The 18610-nt window shown below is 38.6% G+C and overlaps 1 long non-coding RNA gene across 1 annotated transcript; it reads left to right on the forward strand.

The window, feature by feature from the left end:
* Window positions 1–1851: 1851 nt before the first annotated feature.
* Window positions 1852–4627, forward strand: LOC134214230 (uncharacterized). The gene is made up of 2 exons (XR_009979713.1): window positions 1852–3173; window positions 3870–4627. It is a non-coding gene; the product is annotated as an uncharacterized LOC134214230 (long non-coding RNA).
* Window positions 4628–18610: the final 13983 nt, after the last annotated feature.

Here is an 18610-nt window from a genome sequence, read left to right on the forward strand (position 1 = left end):
TTATCCATGATGCGCGAGAAGTATGACGCTACAAGAGTATAAATCTTGTATGCACCTCACATCCCCTTTCTACTTAATAAAAAACTTCCATCATCCTCATGAGATTTATGTAATTAACCTATATGTTCGTTTTGTATAAATTTAAAAAGAAAAAAAAGACAGGAACACCGTCTTCGACCATAGGTCGTACAGACTGAACACTTAACACCTAGACAACGGACAGGACATATAACACCCAGCTCGATCACGAAAAGTTTTCTCCTTACCGGGGCGGAATCGAACCCACACTCCATTGCACATGCGTCTAGACGATTGACGTCGCTAACCGCACGACCACGTAGCCCGGATTCATCTACAGAATTTCAAAGAATTTCAGCAATGTAGGTGCCATGTCTCTATCTTAATATTCTCTATTGATCTCTAGTGCGCTCTAAAGAGGCTGCACTCATAACAAAGAGATGAAGTGTCAAAATTGGAACAGCGCATTTGCTGTCAAATCTGTTGTTCCAATCGAGCACGAGGTTGTTAAAGGTAGGAGTATTGCGTCTCTTTGTTTTTAATCCAGGCTCGTTAGTGCGCTCTACTCTAGAGTATTGATCTGTTGTCTGAAGTGCTGCTTACAACAACGGTACTGAAGGAATAGAATCTCAATTCAACGCTGTTTACTTCGATGCGCACTTGGTTTTGAAGTCAATGCCAGTTGATCAATCTGGACCTGGAGCTACTCCACTCAAGGAGAGATGTCGATAAAGCCATGATGATTGTTGATACCCTTCAGGGACGAATTAATTTTTGATTTATGCTGGAACAAATAGTGCTGGAACTTGGACGTGCAGTTAGGTATGCTTCGGAACAGGCATATGATGGAACTATTACTTCGTCGTACAAATTACGGCATGCACGGTACTAGTTGTGGCCTACATTGTCTTTAATGTGATTATACAATTTATCCCGTGATGAATTTTAAATTTATCACATGTTTCTACTACTTTTTCCAAATGTCTAAATCTGACGTAATAATATTTGTACGGTGCAGAAATTTAAGTCGCTTCTCCAGCATTAATTAAGCAAATGATCTTTACCTTGCTTTATCCTTATGCTCGTTATTGGTCTTCTAACTCTTGCTCTTTTTCTAAACGACATATGTTGATCTGCAGTGTCTAGCCATATTTCTCCACGGGGCGGTGACAACAACACTACCGTCGTTTCTCTATGGTAACGTTATTCAAAATATATAAAATACATCGAGAGGCTAAATTTTTATCTGACGGTTTTCAATACATTATATTACTTGGCGGTTTTCATTACACGCCATATTTTCCCTGCGTTGTTATTCACACGCTGATTCTTTTAACCAGCGGTTTACATTGCCCCCCTTTTTCTATATGGCTATTTTATATTCACAATTTTTCCCTTTGCGGTTTTCGTTACTCGTCTTATTTTCCCAGCGGAATATTTTACTCGCTTTTTAACGCTTGGCGATTTTCCAATAATCACCAGCTATTATCCCGGCGGTGTTCATTACACGCCGTCTTTTGCCCCTGTAGCTGAGAAAATATGTTTTCTTTCCCCAGGCTCCAGTTATAAATGGCGGTCTCCCTTACACACCATTGTTTTTCACGACAGTTTTCAATACATGCCTTTTTCTCTTGGCGCTTTTCGTAACTCGCCACCCTTTTCAGCGGTGTTCTTTACACGCCGGTGGTTTTCATTAGGCACCATTATAGGATCCCTAATTTTCATTACGGTTTTCAATACGCGCCTTTTCAAAGAGCAAAAAAAAAAGTTTTTATTACCTGTTTTGCCAATTTCTGATTGTAACGTCTTTCTTTCTTCTTGCACTCCAGAATAAACGGAATAAACACTTTAAAAATCTCCCATATTGAGTGATTCCTCTTGGTTTGTTTACTAAGGCTGTGAACCATTCCACCGGTTCGTTTAACTTTTAGTTAAAATTTGACACTCCGATGGTTATTTTCCCATCGTGGTTAAAATTTTACTCCGAAGCCGACCCATTTGAGTTTTGACAGATTGATAGTTATTCGGAACGAAATGGATTTGGCGCCAATTTTCTCGCGAACAAAGTTTAACTATCGAACTGTCAAATCTAACCATGCTCCGGAGCAGGGTTATTTTTAACCACGGCGAAATAACCATCGAATTGTCAAATTTTAACTAAAAGTTAAACGAATCGGTGGAATGGTTCACAGCCTAAATATATTGCTTAATTTTTTTTTCGTCCTATCACCGTCGCCAATGTGAATATTCAACTACTGCAAGGAATCACTCAACATGGAACATCTTTGGACTACCAAGTATCTTTGCTGCTGTCAGGATGTGAACTGACCCGAGGCTGTTGATGCTTCTTCGAAGTTAGGAGGCTACAAATGAAACCACAGCTGTTCCTTTGCCGAAATATTTCGATACGCCCGTGCGTGGCTAATTGACCGCTGGTTTGTTTGATTCCACATGGGCAGCTAAGGGCCGATGTCCACATAGCGGTTTTGAACTTGCGTGCACGCAGCGTCAACGCAATTGCGGTAGGAAGTACCCAACATCAAATAGAATCATGCACACGCACTTGCGTTAACGCGGCGTCGCCACATGTCTCATTTGCGGCGAGCGTTACCGCAAAGTCACCGCAATTCCCCACAGGAACGCAGCGTGCACGCCAGTATTTTTTTGACATTTCTCTATTCCTTTTCCTTCCAACAAGATTTCTAATGGGAAAATCTGCAGAAAGAATCTGTCAGAGCGAAATCAAAACAAAAAAAAATACTTCTCAAATCAGTTCATTTTGGTTTCGAAAATTAGTTTGCAAATAACAAAAACTTTCAATTCTAACTTCTTTAAATAATAGTACTAGTACGTTCGGAGCGGCAAGTGTTTCTTTCGTTCCTATGTTAATATCAGTCGAGATCAAACCACCTTTGGAAAGAACTGACAAGCAACCATCCCAGGCTGCCGGATAGAGTTAAAGTCAACGAAAATATGTGCCCGATAGTGTAGTGACGTTGCTTGTACCAACTTTATCAGAATAAATTGATTTCCGAACATACGGTGATGTGACAGTTTTGGACTGAATGACGGAGCAAAATTCAACCAACAAAGTGCATTCCCTGTATGGACCAAGGCAGGCGATACCAGTTCCGTAATGAGAAAAAATATTAAATGTAAGTTTGTTACCGAGGTTCCTAGATCGTAGCTTTTCTAATTTTCTATTGCTGATAGATGTACAGTCAAACCTCCATGAGTCGATATTGAAAGGACCATCGACTCATGGAAATATCGAGATGTGGAATAGAAATTTATTGGAAAGCTTTTTGAAGGGACCATCACAGCAGAGTCAATTATATAGAGTTGCGCAAAGAGGATCTTCTTACACTTATTCTGAATGATGCTCTTGTTATTATGTTTGCAACTTTCATTTTTGTTCAACCCTTCAAGTGACTTCACGGGAGTGTTCACTTCTAAAGCTTTTTAATTCGATAACCAAGTCACCCACAGAGTGCAAACACGTGAGTTTCTTGTTGCTACTTTTTTGGGGGATGTATTGAAGTCTTTTGAAGCTGTTTCTAGAACAAATCTAATACATTTCAATTCATGCGTTTCAATTCGCCATAATAATTATTAGGCGATAACAATACTTCCGCCTCTCCAACAAGCATTTGTTTACTTTGCTCGATAGGTAGACGGTTTGACAGTTCAATAGGTAGATTTGGCTTCACTCTTTGCGTAACTCTATATATAATAGACTCTGCATCACAGTAGCCAAGAAAATATTTTTAATATGGCATAATTTGCTTCCATGAGTCGATATCGAGTCATAGAACATCGACTCATGGAGGTTTGACTGTACATGTTTTTAGGAATATGAACGGAAGGATGTCGTCAAATAATGTGGATTGCAATTGCAAAAAATAAACGAGACCAGATGATGAGATGGTGGCGAGCCACAGTAAGACTCCGGGATCAGTGCGACTCTTCTAGTGTTGTGGGCAACGCGATCGGTGTTGCAGTGGAGTGAAAATTTATATTGAGTACCTAATTTGTAGGAGCGGCTGGAGTATCTGACCAAAATGTTTAATGACTTTTTATTCTGGAACAAAATGATTCGTCCCTATTTAGCCGATAAATCGCACTAATAAAAAATCGTACCCCAAACGCAAAAGATGATCGATTCAAGACAAGAACAATTAAATGCCTGGATCCACTATAATTCAAGATTAATCTCGCCCTATGATGTAATAAATTTTAGTTGGAAATCTATATACATAAAAATGAATTTCTGTCTGTCTGACCCTTATAGACTCGGAAACTACTGAACCGATCGGCGTGAAAATTTGTATGCAGAGTTTTTTGGGGCCGGGGAAGGTTCACAAGATGGTTCGAGACCCCTCCCCTTTTTGGAAAGGGGGGCTCCCATACAAATGAATCAGAAATTTCATCATAACTCGAGAACTACTCCGACAATAAATCAATTTTAAGCGAAACGAAGTTCGTCGGGTCTGCTAGTAAAGAATAAATAACATTATGAAATCGTAACAATATTTATTAATTATGAATGTAGAAAATATATTGGGATTAAGTAAAGCAATGCCAAATTTCTGCCTCTCTGTATTAAAAACGTGTTTTTGAACAATCGGATTGTGTGGCCCAATTTCATTTGAACAGCTCTACAATTAATTTCGAAAGTTTAAACTTTTCATTTAAGAAGTAATGGGTGACTTCTAAATCGACAGTGATTAATCTTTCTACCCTCTACTAAATAGCATCACTGGAACATTTTATGTTAGAATAATACTAAGTTACTTTCTCTAGTCTGCCATCATATAGGTATGGTCAAACTCATGACATGTTTTCAATAGCACTACCCATTGATTCTTGTTCGGGGCGATGAGCTTCATTCAAATCAAAATCAAACTTTTATATTTGTAATACTTTAAATATTGCACGTTTGATGTCTTTATGTGGATTGATAACTCGATTCATATTGGAAGAGAAAGGAAAATGACGGACTGACAATCAGCTGGCAGTCGGATGACATTTGGTGTGACAGATAGGTTTGACGGTAGAAGTTTTGCGGCAAATTACCGCTTGTCGTGTGCATTCCCAGCCTGATTCAACGCCGAGTAACGCTGCGTCAACGCAGCTTGAAAAACCGCTACGTGGACATCGGGCCTAAGTAGGCAACTCGGTTTGTGAGATGAAGTGTCGGAGCATTAGACCAGAGATTTTGTTAAACTAAGCTGTAATTTTGATGTCGGGACAGTCTATTGATATTACTGGGAAGGATTGAGGGGAGGATTTACGTGAGAAAGAAGGGGGTTTATAAAAGGGTAGGGATCGATTTGATTCAGCGCACTATTGGTAGCTTTTACTGTTTGAAGCAGGGATTTGCAGGCTCAGGCTTTCGTGCTCCTTACCTCCTTAACTCCTGACCAGCTGAATTTGGTACTCGACCAGTTACACGTAAAAAAAATAATGTTGTTTATTATTAATATTTCTAATACTTTTTTGCCAAAGCAGGCGCTTAATGACATGTATAAGAAAAAAGTTATACATCGCATTAGTCACACACGAAAAGAAATTTTCATAATGAATGTATTCACCAAAACACATACATTTTTGCCATTGTGGTTTCCCAATGTAATATATATCTTATTGTGATGAAAGCTACTTGGTATTGCATAAGATAATCATAACATGAAACTTATACATTTCATGTCGAATGCTAATATGCATGAATAGATTTTTTAAATAATCTTTATGGAGTTAATGCATGATTTTAGTGGGGAAATTGAAATAAAAATCATTAGGTTGATTCATATAGTTTTTTTTGATGTTGCGGATGATGTTTTTTTTTCAAATTTCAAAATAATTCAAAACTCGATATGTGTGCATATTTTGTTTATTACTATAGCTATTGAAAAGAACATCCTTACACATTCCGCTAGATGCTTAGATGATTCTTCTTTAAGACAAACACATGCAGATCCGTCATGAGAACGGAATGTCCTTCGGTGCGATGACCTTTGTACTCTGATAGAAATTTTTCTATAGTTGAGATCGGATTGATGCCGTACACCTCAAGTGAATCGGCTACCAGCTCATTTTCTGTCGCACGACAAGCGAGGTTATATTATTCAAAACTACTCGCATAATCTGGATGGCGTCTAGATTACGTGTCCCAAATCTCAACACCACCGACGAGGCTTCTTTGAATTCAACGCGTTCGGCCAAACCGGCGTATACCGGTTTTATCAAGCTGGAATGAAACATGTTATAATATTATTTTGTAGTATGACAATGAATTTATTTTTCCTTACCATTTCTAGTTATGTGTTTATTGACGTTTTTCGGCCGGATAACTATATAGACTTCGATTGAAAAAGAAAACCTACGGCAGCCGTAGGTTTACCTAATTGAATCCACGTTATGTCCAAACATCCTGCAAGCGGCGTGTTTTTTTTCAAAGCAACTCTGCATCGAAAGTATAAGTTTAGCTTAATACATTTTTGCCATTAAGCAAAACTTATACTTTTCATTGTGGCATGAAATATAATGTATGCACACGCTAAATACTTTATATTCAAATGTGACATGATGATTATTAGATGAGTAATGAAGTTCATGTTTGTATGCGTAATAATGTTTATGAATCAAATTTAATAAATAAAACAAATAAGTATTTTTACGTGCATACATTCGGAAACTTATACTTTTCATTAATTTATGAATGTTATTAGCTTTTTGATATGGGATCATTCATTAGGTGGCATAATGAAGAGTATAAGTGTTTTCGAATGGTTTTTTGCCATAACATATAAGGTTATTTTTTTACGTGTACTCCTCTCTACAAAAACATACCCATTACGTGATTCTCGACCTCGAGGATGGTAACAGAGACGAAAGATAACATATGTCGAATTCGTTTTTAAACCTGGGTCAGTGCCAACCCGAACCCTAAATAAAAAAACATTTTCAGTTCCACCTGTCATTGGATATGTTGGTGTGCGTAGCATCGTGTTTGTTTTGATTCGAAACATATGATCCATGACATCCAGTGTACTGGCAGTGCGTTGGGCTTGACCAGGGATGCCAGATTTGAAGACATGTCTTCAATTTGAAGACATTTGAATCTCTGTGAAGACATTTATTTCATGAAGATATTTTAAAGACTTTTCAAAATATTTGAAGACTTATCTTCTTATTTAAAGGTACTTGAAGGCAATCAATACGCTAGTGATGAACTTAATTTTAAAATTAAAAAATCACTTAAATAAAGGAGAAAAAAACAATAAGCCAGTGAATAGAACATTTAATTTGAATACTAACTTAGAAATTCTGCGACTTCTAAATGCAGAGTATATAAATATTACAAAAGTTATACATAATAAGCTAATGTCCCGGGCATAAAATCTTAAACGCTAAAACACATTTACACTGGCCGGTTGATAAAGTTGATAACTGCAACACATTTTAAACGTCAAACGGTTGGAAGCGGTGGCGTTTTCGACGTGTCTGTTAAAAAGTATTTCGATCATTGCATCTGAACCATTGCGTTCTGAACCAACCGATCTTATTTAATCTAAACGGCAAAAAAGACAGAATTCTACAATGACTTGATTAAATCTATATTTAACTGTTGGACTAGAACCATTTTTTTATTTCTTCATAATTCATCTGATCTTTTCGTATGGGCAAATAAAGGAATTCCTCCAAAATTTAAACGGGAGATTCATGTCAATTTCCACAAGATTTTGTCTAAGTTCTTGTGGGGAAATCATCTGAACTACCACAACGAATTCTTTTTCATTTCCACAAGAAATTTGTAAAAATTTTCGTGGGATGTACTCCGGATTTGTATATTTGAAATTTTAGGGATGTCTCTTCGGATTTTCCATGTACAACATTTTCATAGAAAGTTCTAAATTTCAACAGGAAATATTGTTTTAAATTTTCTCAGTAAATTTTCTTTAGTATCCATGATCGAAAATTCTTACGAACGTCGACAAGAAATTGAAATTGTTCTGGTGTTGGATGGCTATTTTTTCACAATTGCCACGGTAAATAATTTGATGAATAAAATCAGAGAAATTTCATAAACAAATCCGGCAGAGTGTTTTTAAAGACTCAGTAGAAAGTTCAGGGAACACTCCTTACACTTTCTCGATGAATTCTTCCTTGAATTCCTTTGGTATATTTTCTAGAAATATCATTGGACACTTTTCCAGTTTTTTTTTATCTGGGAATCCTTCTAAGAATTTCTCCAGTAAATCCCTCTCTGGAATTATTTCTGAAATTCCTCCAGGAATTCATCCGCAAATTCCTTCAGATATTTTTGAGAAGTATTTCTAGGAGCTTCTCCATAAGTTCGTCCAGAAATTTCTCTGTAAGATCCTAGAAGAATTTCGTTGGAAATACCTCCAGTCGTTTCTCCAGTCGTTCCTCCACAAATTGTTTCTTTCACGACTTCCTCCACCGGTTCTTCCTGGAATGCCTCTCGGAACTCCTGCCGGCATTCGTTCGGAAATTCTTCCTAAAATCCCTTCGGAAGTTTCTCCAGGAATTCCTCTTGATGATTCTCCAAGTATGTTGCCGAAAGATTCTCCAATAGTACCTCTGAAATATACTCCAAAATTTCTCTGTTATTTCCTCCAGCAATTCTTTCGGATATTCCTGCAGCAATACCTCAGGAAGTTCCTCCAAAAAGTTATCCAGATGTTCCTCCGGAAGTTTCTTCGGAAATTTCTTCAGGAGCTCCACTGGAAATCCTTTCAGTAATTGCTCAGGAAAATCCTTCAGGAATTCTTTGAGAAAATCCTTCAGTAATTCCTCCAGAAAATCCCTCCTGAATTCCTCCTGAAAATTCTTCTGCAATTCCTCCATGCTAATGGAACTAGCATATCACTCGGAAGTTCCTTTAGAAATTTATCTGGAAGTACCTTACGAAAATCCTTTAGATGTTCTAACAGCAATTCCTCCGTACCTTTTAGGAGTTTCTTTAAGAATTCTTCCGAAGTATCCATCAGGCAGAAATTTCTTCAGAAAATCTTGTGGAAATTCTTCCGAATACCTTCAGGGAATTCCTAAAAAAGAAACTCAGAGGAATTCCACATGGAAATTCAGTTAGAAAAATCCGTTAGATTCATTAGAAAATCCAAGGGAAATTCACTGCCCTTATTCGTGAAGATTTGAAGGAATATTCTCTTGAATTCTAACAATTTGAGTGTTAATGCTACAAAAAACAAGGAGATGCTTGAAATTACAAACCTGTTGGATTTTGAAATTTCTCATTGATAATCGTAATTTTGATATTGAAGACATTTGAAGACATTTTTACTCGACTGTGAAGACATTTGAAAATATCCCCTGGAATCCCTGGGCTTGACTAATCAGATCATTATAAATAAATATGTTTAAGTGCGTGAACTGATTTTTGCGGATAGTGGAATTTACTAAAACAAAGCAATGGAAAGAAATTTGGATTGTTTATTATTTTTGTAGTTTTTTTCAGCAATGAGCACGTATGTTGACAAAAAGAGGCGACGAAATTGGTGCTGTATTTCTTTGTTTCCCGATGAGATGAATATATGTTCAGTGAGATGGAGATCGGAACAGTTCACCTATATAATTATATTCAATAATCCCGTGCACATTTTTATACCAAGAATTCCGTATAGAATTCATGTAAAAGTGATTTTCCATTCTACAAAAATTCATCTATTTCTGCAAAAGTTTTTTTTCGGAGAAAAAAGAAGAATCATGTAATAAAAATTCTCCAGGATTCGCTAATTTTTTTTCTTCGCTACCTCTCCTGATAAAGGTAGCCTCACACGTCGGGAAAATTTTCCGCCGGATTTTGGGCCCCGTGCATTTTCAATTTTCAAGAATCTCCCGGAGGAATTGCTCAAGGTACTTCCGGGGAAACTTATGTACGAGACTTGCGGAGCAATTCCAGAAGGAAACTTTGAGTAAGTTCCTGTATTCCAGAAAGATTTCCTGAAGGAATTATTGTAGGAATTTTCAAATTAATTCCTGGAGTAACTTCCAGAGAAAATCCTGGAACAGTATTCAAAGATATTCCTAGAAGAATTTCCAAAGGTATTCATCTCGAGAGGATCCCTTGGAAAATATATGGAGGAATGCCTGAAAGATATCGCTAAAAATTCAAGAAGAATTACTGAAAGAATTTCTGAAGTAATTTTTAGCAGAATTCCCGAAGACAATTCTGAAACGCACGAAAGAATTTTTGGAAGAATTTCAAAAGAAATTCTGCATAAGAAATAATTCTATTCGGTATTCCTCAAATATATTTTTCTGACAATTCTTAGCGGATTTTATGAACGGGTTTCAAGGGGATTTCCCAAACTACATAATTGCATCCACCGACCTAATTTAGGACACAATCAGTAAGGAAAACCTGAATAAACTTATGAATACATAACTTCCCTAATAATAATTTTTAAAACTGAATCTAGACAACAGTACCGGATTAATTTCATTTGAAACTACAATAACAAATATCACAAAATTATCGAAATAACATATTTTCAACGCGCATTTTCTTTTTATAAACCGGCAGTTTCGTTTCTCCCTTCTGCTTGTTTATTATAAATTCAGTAGAAAACCGAATTATAGCCGCTATCAAAATTGGATTTTTTTTCACAATTCATACGTTAAACCTAATTTCGGAAGTGGTGCGCTGTATAGCACATCACCAAATGAAAACAGCGCACCACTTCCGAAGTGAGGTTTAACGTATGAATTATGAGAAAAATCCAACTTCATTAGCGGCTATAATTCGGATTTGCACTGAATTGATAATATTCCGACCAGTAACACCCACCCACCTGGTTTTGACAGTTGAAGTACAGTTGTATTGGTGAACCCGGTGCGAAACCGTGAAACAACACAGTGCGAACCCGACAGCTTTGGGGTTGGAACTAGTGCGAACCTAGTTCCAACCTGAGCGAATAAAAAAAAACACTTTGACAGCACTTAGGTTGGGACTGGTTCCAACCTAGGTTGGAACTTTTTTAAAACGAATTCGACAATAGTTTCGTTATGCCAAACGTATACAGCATGATTACTTTCTGGTATATGATCAACGAGCGCAACGATTGCAATATCTGCCACGGCGACGTCACCATCTTTTAAATCCTTTGATTTATGATGATTTTATTGATTATATGGCACAGTTTAACCTGGGAGCTGCGGACTCGATCGAATCCAATTTTCAAGATATTTTGCTTGAAACTCTCAAATTTCCTCTCAGTGTTCACTGTACACGTTACGATTTTCTCATATTGAATTATCATTATGTTTATCTTTAAAAAAATAATTACAAAGATTTCGTCAATTTACAGCATCGTATAAATTAACGTGTCGAATGGTTCATTAATTCATACCCTCCACTTATGTGGAATTCGCCGTTATATTTAAATTGACGCCATATAATTGAAATTTGTTCAAAATGAGCTATATTTAATATGAGTTGATTTATACGTGTCTCTCTCTCTCGTCTGCACTCAAAATGCTCAAAACTCAAGTGAATGTCGAAAATATTTTGCTTGGTCCGAGTCAGAAAAAAAAATTCAAGTGTATATTCGATGGTTGCCCTGGCTATGGCTTCACAAAAGACCATATCGGAAACTTTTCTCGGCACATTTCAAACAAGCATCCCGATATCGCACAAGTATTTATCAGCTGTCCTGTTTCTTGATGTTGATGATAACCATATTTTTAATTGCATATTCATTGATAAGGTACTTGGCATTTCAATCAAACGCAAGCCAGGAGCTCAAGATGACAACTCTGTTGCAAGAGTGGTGAAAAAGGTTATAGTTACTTTGGATCCAAATAAGTTTCGCTCTGGGATTGTTGAAATACCGGCCAAGCAATCGATATCATTTAATTTCTTCAATTCAGAAGCTTGCAATAAGACGATTGGTCCCTTGGCTAAAGCACTCGGAATAACAATAAACTCATATTCGGTATCCACTGAAGTAGTAAAGGTAGCTTCTGAAATAAGAAACATAATTTCTGAAAGAATCAAAAACCGGATGATATGCCTCAAATGTGATAGTGCATCAAGGCATGAGAAAAAAAAATCGGTTTTAATGCACAATACTTACATAATGGTATTGTGCAAGTTCAAACGCTGTCAATGCTTGAAATTAATGAAAGGCAGACTACCGCTAAATTGAAAGAACGAATCCTTCAAGTTTTGGAGCAATACCAAATCAGTGTGCTTAATATCTACGCAGTTGTTACAGTAGATAACGGTTCAAATATGATCGGATGCGTCAAACGACTTGGTGCTGAGCAAGCACTTGCACTGAACGTTTTCGATGAAGAGGTAAATATGATATTTGATGATGTACCAGATGAGAACGACTTTGAAAATTCAGAAGCAGATATTGACGAAGATTGCGATGATAACATCGTTGATGATGAAATGCAGTTGAAAGACATCTTCTCAAGCGCTGTGGTGCTCACACTATTCAGCTTGCAGTTAACGGTGCGATCAAACAAGATATATTAGCGAAAATATCTTCAATTCGCTCGAAGCTGAAACTTATGAAAACTGCTCAATATCGTTCGTTGTTCATGGTAGCGAATGTTCCTCTACCGAAGATCAGTGTAGCTACACGTTGGAGCTCCAAATACAATATGTTCCAGAATGTGAAGCATGAAACATTCTATAGAACTATCGGAAGTAGCGATGAGAAGATCAACATTACCGAGGAAGAATGGATCTTAATTGAACAGTTTCTTGAAGCATTCGAACCAGCAAACATTCTAACGAAAGAGTTACAAAAGCAGAACCTTATCGTTGGAGACATGTTTCGACTTATCAAAATCTGCCTGCACAAATTGCAGATTATTGAGAGTAAAGGAAACCCCTTGGTGCCTGAACTGAAACATAATTTGGAGCAGCGAGTGCATCAAATTTTTACCAGCAAAGCTGCCAAAGCTGCTCTTTTCTTTGATCCTAGATGGAATTTTATGGACTCTCCTTTCCTTACCAAAGACGATAAAGCAATTGCAATAGTAAGTTTTTTTTTCGTTTTCCATATTTAAGAAATTTTAATCAATTTTTATTCAACAACTTATTTAACATCAACAGGACCACATTTTAAAAATGGCAAAGATTTTGAAAACAGTCCAGGGAAACAGTAAAAATCAGAAAACTCATGAAGAACACAATCAAGATTCGCAAGACACAACCGTAGGAGATGAAGATTTCGAGAAAAGTCTGGAAAGTGAATGCATTAATCACATATCATCCACAAATTCGCCAAACGTCGATCTTAAAATCAAGCTTTTGAGTCTCGCAAACTCCAAGCAACGCATGGACTCGAAAACGGATGTATTAAAACTGTGACAATCGAGGCGATATGACGACCCTGATCTTTATCTGCTGGCAATGGTAGCATTAGCTGTTCCTTGTACACAAGTTTCGGTTGAGAGATGCTTCTCAGGCCTTAAGCTATTACTAGAAGACCATAGATTAAGATTAGCCTCATCGAAGTTAGATGATCTTATGATTATTAGATTTAACATGAATTTACTTTCCGAAGCAATTATTAGACTAAGTAGGTAATAAGGATTGCTCATCACAGATATTTGTTAATAATGAATCACTGATTATAATAAAAAAAATGTAACAATAACAATCAAGGAAAAAAATCTTATTTGCAATATTTTGTAGTTTTTGCCTTTCTCGTACAACAAAGTTGTACCGAAAGGCTATCATTTCACTCTGGAAACGAACTTTTTACAGGAACATCTGATAGTAAAGTTTCTTATACCATTCGACTCAGTTTGATGAATCGAGGTGATGTCTGTGTGTGTGTGTATGTATGTGTGTGTGTATGTTTGTGTGTCTGTATGGTCACTTTTTCAACCTCAAAAACTCACACGATTTTCATGTACTTAGACTTAACTGATTTTATCGCAACAAGTTGCATTCCGCAGAGCCACTCTTCTAATTTCATGCTATTTAATTTCATCAAGATTGATTAATGCGTTCGCAGCTGACAAGGAAAATGGTTTAGGCAGTTTTCCATTTTTTCCCATATAATCGGGACTACGAGCATTGAGCAGCTACCATGCTATGCACGCTAAAAATGAACTACTCAAAATTGAGTCGAATCCGACTCATTTTCATTAAAAACGGGACAACTCAAAATTTGAGTAAAAGATACTACTTCAATAAAATGATGATTTCGCGAAAGTTAAGCTTGGCCTTCCATCAATTTTTAATACGACAGATGCGAATCAAGTTTATCTATCTATCTAAGTGCATTTTACGACAAACAGACTCCTAGTTTAAGTGCAATCATCATTTTATTGAAGTAGTATCTTTTACTCAAATTTTGAGTTGTCCCGTTTTTAATGAAAATGAGTCGGATTCGACTCAATTTTGAGTAGTTCATTTTTAGCGTGTGATATAAATTACGTTCGCTCGATGGGTTAGAATCCTCGCTACGGCAATATCGATAACGCTAACGCTAACTTCCCCAGAGCTGTTAGCCAGTATAGTAGAGGGACTGTTTCCGACACATGAACCATCGGACTGGCCCGCTACACCGTACGAGTCAGTCGACGTGGTACCGCTAGTGACTAACGAGGAGCTTATCGTAGCCGCAAGAAAACTTAAGCTCAATAAGGCGCCAGGCCGGATAATATTCCAAGCCTGGTCCTTAGACACGCTATTCTTGCTGATCCAGATATGTTCAGGAGCTGCCCCCAAAGATGCATAGACGAAGGAAACTTCCCAGATCGATGAAAACGGCAGAAATTGGTGCTATTACCGAAGGGGACTCTTCGGCATACAGACCAATTCGCGTACTCGACACAGCTGAAAAGCTGCTAGAGAGGTCATTCTGAATAGATTGTCGGCCTATACAGAGTGTGCTGGTGGCTTATCTAGCAACCAGTATGGCTTCCGTAAGGGCCGTTCTACCATCGAAGCAATTCGAGCGGTAACGAATACGGCCAAGATAGCGAGAGGTCTAAACAGAAGAGGTATTAGGTACTGCGCGTTGATTACACTCGATGTAAAAACGCGTTCAACAATGCTAGCTGGGCAGCAATTGCTGACTCCCTGCACCGATTGAGAGTTCCGGATTACCTGTGCAGGATACTGAAAGCTATTTTCAGAATAGGGTGCTGTTATACAACACTGATGCCGGTCAAAAGTCGATCGTAGTGTCCGCGGGTGTTCCACAGGGATCGATCCTCGGACCGGTTCTGTGGAATATTATGTACGATGGAGTATTACGCCTAAGTCTTCCGGCCGGAGTGAAGATAGAAGGCTTCGCGGATGACGTAATGCTAGAAGTAGCAGGTGACACTCTCGTCGAAGTCGAACTGAAGGCTTCATACGCGATTGGCAGAGTGGAGGAATGGCTCAACTCGAGGCGGTTGTCCCTTGCACATCACAAGACAGAAGTTGTGGTAGTGCATAACCGTCATGGGCTGCAACAGGCGAGGATAAGAGTAGGGACCTGCACAGTTAACTCCGTGAGGTCTCTCAAGCATCTGGGCGTGATGATCGATGATAAGCTCAATTTTACGAGCCACGTCGATTATGCATGTCAGCGGGCTTCATTGGCGATAAAATCTTTATCACGAATGATGTCCAACAGATCGGCGGTGCATAGTCAAGTGCGTAGGCTGATAGCTGGCGTAGCATTGTCTATCATCCGTTATGGCGTGCCGGCATGGGCCGTAGCACTTAAAGCCGAGTACAATGTAAAGAAATTGATCAGAGTACACCGGCTGATGTGCTTACGTGTCGCGAGCGCATATCGCACCATATCATATGAGGCGGTGTGCGTTATAGCTGGAATGATGCCGATAGACACACTCCTAGAGGAGGATGTGGAGTGCTACAACGAAAGGGACTCGGTGCAAGTGCGACGTGTCAAGAGAGCAGCTTCGTTGCTCAAATGGCAAAGAGCATGGGACACCGCAGTCAAAGGTCGTTGGACCCACAGACTGATTCCAGATGTGTCCAACTGGGTTGAAAGGAAGCATGGTCAAGTCAACTTCCACCTAACACAGGTGTTGTCTGAACATGGCTGCTTTAAGAAATTCCTACACAGGTTTGGCTTCGCAGATTCTGCGGAGTGTCCTGAATGTGTAGGTGAGGTAGAATCGGCAGAGCATGTGATGTTCGCATGCCCGCGATTCGAGGTAGAACGCAATACCATGCTGCTTATTAGTGGTATGGATACAACCCCGGACAACCTCGTCGAGAGGATGTGCCGGGAAGAAGCTATATGGAATGCGGTGAACACAGCATCTCAACAGATCATGTCGAAACTGCAGCGGTGGTGGCGTCTTGAACAAAACCAACGAGTGCAGTAAGGGCACCTGTGATGCAGTGAACACCTTGCTCACCCCGACAACCAACATGTCGCGGGTGGGCTGCGGGGACCTCAGTATGTAGATATAGAGGTCATTGCGGTTCACGCGCGGTGGTTGATGTCGGGGTGCTCGTCTCCAACGTGAGATTATGATACGGACCGTTAGGTTACTATCATAGCTTGCGATCGACGGGTGGTGAGGTAGCCACCCTTGAAGTCGATGTTGTGTGTATTGACGTCAAGTGCGTTAGCATAGGCGTGAGCGTTCTCAATAGTCCCCCCCTGATGTATTGCTTAATTGCGGGCCGGGTTTTGGTTTTAGTGGGTCGGGTAAGAGTTACATGACATACCCATCCCCACACTACCTGAGTACCTCCTCAGGTGTCTGGTTGCAGATTTCCGTTTACCCTTGCTCAAGAAAAAAAAAAAAAAAAACGCAACGAGCAAAGCTTTTCAAAGCTTGTAATGTGGAACGTGTTGAACACGAAAACTAATCGAAGAACAACGTACGCCTTTTAAGTTTAGAGCCGATGATCTTTATTGCCATTATACTTTATCGGAGCATTCGCACCAACACATAGTTGTAAGTTTCATCGTTGGCAACAGAAATTGCACTCGATAACGACACGATTAACTGCTGGTTCGTACGCTCGTGGCCATGGTGGTGTTTGCGTTTGTTTTGTGTCATACATTGGAAGGGGAAAAAGAGGGGTTTCATTGATGCTTCAACATGCTGTTTGCTTTGGGTGGTGTGGAGTTATGGTGAAGTTTGGGTGATTTCAAGGGCAAATTTGAATATAGTTTTCGTTTTACACATCTCCATATTTCCATATATTATATTATGTAGGTAGGCGGTTCGTTCAAAAATGGCATCGGGGCCTTGGCGAAGGGGGTGGGGGTGTCGTTGGTTAAATAATCTTAAATGTATTTGACGTCATATTCTAGTCGGTCTTGAGAATAATTGGCTTAATTTTCAAAATGTTCGTGTACATTTCACTCCGAAATCGAACCTTTTATAGAAGTCTTGGAGACCCATGATGTTATATACCAACCCGACCAGTTAGTCATAAAAATTATATCAATATGTGTTACAAATAACAATACTGGAAATAATTTCTCTTTCAAAAATGGATGAAAGAAAATTTCACGATCGTCATAACTTGATTATAACATAATGTATTAAGCTTATTTTACAGAAAAACAAAATTGCCAACATTTTTGGTAGATAGGAATTGGAAAAAAACGATTTAATCAGTATATCTAGATTTAATCGAGAAAGGCATCGTCACCGCTAGGTGGATTAATTTGGGTTTTTTTTTCTATTTGTGTATTTATTAGGCTCATTCGTTTACTACAAAGATCTATGAATTCGGTAATATGAATATTTGGTCGGGGTTCTACATAATCGTGCCAAGCTGCGTTTTGACTGTGATAATTTGATCGCAGAAGGATAACGAAGCTTAATTTATATCACTTCATGTCCGGATTTATTGTAGGACATGCTCAGTTATAGGGCTGAGGGTTATCCTATACGATTCACGATCAATTAAATTTACTACACGCAAACCTGAGCAAAAATGCTCTTGGTTGACGCTTGATGCAGAATCCCGGCCATTTGTTGGAATTGCTTTCTGGATTACTTTTGCCACTTCTTCTAGCTTCTTTGCTTGCTCATTATACTGAGGACACACCTGTGGTATTTGTACCATGGTACAAGGTGACAAGAAAATATGTCCAAGACTATCTTATATGAAAGACAATCACCCTTATTCTTGTTTACGGACGAACGAATGCGATTCGTTCGAACCGTTTCTCCATTTGATTTTGCTGGCGTAAACGAGAATGCGCTTCAACTTTCGTTCGAAAGCGCGTTCGTACGTAAACAAGAATATGGGTGAATAATAGATATGGCACTAATTTCAAGATTCTTGTACCATGGTACGAGTACCACCAGTGTGTCATTAGTATTACCCTGTGAATTCCGTATCTGATGTTGGGGCCTTTTTATGTCCCCAAAGACCGAAAGCACTTGTCTTTGAGGGCGTCATAAAACATCCATCCTTTGTAGGCTATGACGTCTGTCATTTAGTGGAATATACGCACTGTCCAAGGTCGACTCGTCGAGTCCAAGGTATTGAACCTGAACCTGAAAACTTTAACAAATAATGTGATTACCTTTTTCACTAGCGCCGATAACACATAAATCATCACCATTGAGCTTCGGT

The sequence above is a fragment of the Armigeres subalbatus genome, chromosome 1, assembly GCF_024139115.2.
Source record: "Armigeres subalbatus isolate Guangzhou_Male chromosome 1, GZ_Asu_2, whole genome shotgun sequence".
Lineage (NCBI taxonomy): Eukaryota > Metazoa > Arthropoda > Insecta > Diptera > Culicidae > Armigeres > Armigeres subalbatus.